Source organism: Oratosquilla oratoria, unplaced genomic scaffold (genome assembly GCF_046742065.1).
Source record: "Oratosquilla oratoria isolate Oo_2021 unplaced genomic scaffold, ASM4674206v1 SCAFFOLD87, whole genome shotgun sequence".
Classification (NCBI taxonomy): Eukaryota; Metazoa; Arthropoda; class Malacostraca; order Stomatopoda; family Squillidae; genus Oratosquilla; species Oratosquilla oratoria.
In genome coordinates, this window is record NW_027467751.1 from 500898 (window position 1) to 505000 (window position 4103).

The window sequence follows — 4103 nt, forward strand, 5'->3', positions numbered from 1 at the left end:
AGCTCCTCGTGGATGACGGGTCATCCTTGTATCTCGCCCATTGCCCTGGGTCAGAACCAATGCAGCAAGATACAACACATCCACAGCAAGATCACTTCATATAGTCGGCGACCCCTACTCCACTCTCAGTCCCCTCATGCAGAAAAAAAAAAAAAAAATAGAAGACGGGAAGAAATCCCTTCGGGCTGCGTCAAAATATCATTCATACATAACTATTCCCTACCCCCCATCCTCCACCCCCCTTCCTTGTATCACAATATCATCTATACACACCCATTCTCTAATCACCCCCATCTCCTGCCCTCTCCCTTCCTCTCTCAACAGACATTCCCCTCTTGCTCAACGCCCCCTTTCACCCCATCCATCCATCTCCTCCTCGGTCGTCCCCTCAAGTTCACACTCTCCACCTCTGCCTTCCACGCCTCTTTTACTAATCTTTCTTCACTCATTCTTTCCATATGTCCAAACTATACGGATACTCTTTCATAAGCCCTATCTGCCTTCTCCTTTCCCACCTCCTGCTCCCCTCCTCACTTCCTTGTTTCTCACTCTATCCAACCTAGCAATCCCTACCATATTTCTCAGACATTTAATCTCAAACACATTTAAACTTTTGTTCTCTGTCTCTTTTGAATACCATGTCTCTGCAACATACAGTGCTATTGGCACAATCATCACTTCATATAATTTCGTCTTTGCATCCATTTCCAAATGCCCATTTCTGATGACACTTTTTAATCCCCCAAGGCATTTACTTTCTTCTTTCAGTCTACCATTTACTTCCACCGCCACTCCTCCATTTCCTGCCACATGGAACTCCAAATACCTAAAGCTATCTACTTCTTCCAGCTTCTCTCTTATAAGACTTACTTCCAACTCGCTGCCATCCTCTACCCTCGTACATCTCATCACCTTTTACCCACAATGACCCTCAACTTTCTCCTATCGCATTCCCTCCCAAAAATCCGTCATTAACTCCCTTAATCCAACCTCTGATCCTGCCACAAGCGCAGTCTCGTCAGTAAATGATAACTCTTTAACCATCTCCAATCCCCTGCCCATTACTATCCCCTTTACCTCCCTCACTACCCTATACATGTACACCAACGTTTCTCAACCTTTTTACCCTTGCGTAACCTTTAAAATAAATTGTATGTCTCAAGGAACCCAGCGCAAAAAAAAAAGAACATATACCATATCTTTCTCATTTTATTTTCATCGTAAAAATAGGTTAGATAGGATGATGTCTATATTACATTATTACAATAACCAAGAATATATCGTGCGTGCTTAATGTTCCATAGAATCCTGGTTGAGAAACGTTGATGTACACACCGAACAGCTACGGCGACATGACACATCCTTGTCGTAGTCCCACCTTTACTTCAAACCATTTGCTCTCCCCTTTTCCAATTCGAACACAGGCTCTACTACTCTCGTAAAAACTCTCGACTGTCCACAGATTTCCCCCAATCCTATATATCTGCAAAACCTCCCACAGTGCCTTCCTATCTATGCTGTCATAAGCCTTTTCCAAATCCATAAAGGCCCAAAAAACATCCTTACATTTTCCTAAAGTTTTCTTACCACAAATATCTGATCCACACGGTTTTACTCCCTCTGTTCCTCTCCTTATCCTCTCAATTCATTCACGTATGATTTATATATTTATATATATATATATATATATATATATATATATATATATATATATATATATATATATATGACGTAAGTGGAGTAGGAAACACAGGAGTCTTAGTCTAGAGTTTATTCCTGACTAGTTTCGCAGGTGTGTTTTTTCAAGACTAAGAGTCCTGTGTTTCCTACTCCGCTTACGTCAACCTGTCAGAATGTCTCAATATATTCATATATATATATTATATATATATATTATGTACATATATATGTAAATATATAAATTATATATAAAATATATATTTATATATATGTATACTTCTTGGGCACATCTTCTCACGTAGACAATCTTGATTGAAATCAATTGCGCTAATAGCTTTGGCTATTTTGATATTCAACATCACAGGCAGTCCCCAGAAAGTTTATATCTACACTGAAAAAATCCTAATAGCTTCAGTTGACATCTATAGCCTTGTTGTTTGGCTGGTTATATGATCAGGTAGACATTTCATCCATTTTTTATTTTCTGGAAAATCTGTCCTTAATACGGTATCTGATTTGTCATTGCCAGGTAATTTTATTCAGCTGAGGGAAGCCTTTCATAGTCAAAAGAATTCTTCTTGTATTCGACACTTTTGGAATTTTTTTTATGGTTGTTAGTTCGTGATTTTATTCAGCTGAGGGTAGAGCCCCTCGGTTAAAGGATGAACGGATTTTCGTTTTGGCGCCATTTCGCGCCTTCTGGTCGTAGCTTCGTGCTCGTCTATTTCCAGTAATAGTAATGGCAATGCTCTGCTTCGCGCATGGTAATACTTTCGCGCTTTTTCGCGCATGTTAATGGTTTCGCTCATTCGTTTCCGGTAATGGTAATGGATGGTAATGGCAATATTCCCGGTAATGGTAATAGTTTTGCTCCTGGTAATAATTCCTTGCCATTTTGATCCTGGTAATGACATCGCGCGATTGTCTGGTAACAGTTTCCTTGCGGTTTTGCGCTCGTTGATAATTTCGAAGAGTTTCACTCCTGATAATGGTAATGCGCGCTCCTCTGGTAATGGATTTTCCTACGTATGGCAATGGTTTTGCGCAGTTTCTCTTCTCGAAGATGTTTTTGCGCTGTTTTACTTTTGGTGTCGTTTAACACCGTTTTGCCAGATGAGCTTAGTGCTGTTACCTTTATTTTCTGGTTCTTGCTGCGACTGTGAGATGTTTTGTCCTGGATTTCCTTTCATGACTAATTTACAATCAAAAATTCAATGAAAGAATTTTGAACTTTCATTAATTTGTTCTGTCCAAAAACGACCGGAGATGTTTGATGTTTGCGGGGTTTCCTCGTCGAAAAATTTCGATTTCTTGCAGAAAGATCAGCATGAGCGTTCCAGGGACAAACAATTATGTTGCTCTTTGTCTTTAATAGAGCAAATAGGAGACATTAATGGTGGTAATGGATCAGTAACCCTTTCTTCCAGGTGCTTTATTTGCGCCCTTGAAGCAGTTTCATCTCACTTTGATATTCATTTCCGTTCGTTTCCTTTATTTCAGCTCCCTCGAGCCTTGGTCCTCTTCTTGTCCACGATGGAACCCCATCAGCACTCCTAGTTCGCCCCTAGTGAGGGTGAGAGAGAGCGATAGAAGAAAGAATAGTCTTGGACGCAGTTTACTTCAAGTCAACCCACAGCAAAGTCGCTTCCATGGAGGCCCCTGACCACACGACAAACCCCGATGTGAGTCGCCATTGTGTGAACAGCCACTTCCGTAGCCTTGCCACAAGTCGACAGAAAATGCGACCGCAACTGGAAAGAAGAAGAAGAAAGATAGAAAGAGAGAGAGAGAGAGAGAGAGTAGTAGAAAAGAGCTGCGGCTAAGATTAAGTCAGCTTGGAGCATGATCACGTTGACGGAGGCCCATGCTTGTACCTGGAAACGAATCCTCATCGCCCAGATGCAAACACCGTCGCCATGACCCGTTCCTTCACTGTCAAAAGACTCGGCTACAACTGGAAATACGAAGAACGAGAGAGAAAGAGAGAGAGAGAATGGGTCTTACCTGGTTGACTGATGGTTCCCATGTGAAAAGATACAGGAGAATTGACGACGAATGAGCAGCGAAACCAAAAGAAGGATGATTTTCATCCTTGCATCCTCAGACTCTTGATGGGAGAGGCGATATCAACTTTGCAGCCTTTCACGAAGAACAACGTCGACAGCACACACGATACGAGCATTTATGGAGGAACGCCTGGACTCTTGCCAGTGTTCTGTTCCTTTCCTACTTAATCCGCTCAGCTTTACGATCTTCTGCTTTCCTTTCGTTTCCCCTTTTCCTTTCATCTCCGGCGTTTCCTTCCTCACCTGGACATAAACAAAATCGCTCCAGCCAACTTCTGTGGCTCGTTTCGTCCTGGGAGCGAGGTCTCCTACAGGCTTCTTCGATGTCGCGGAGAGTGTTCTGGTTGAATTCCTCAT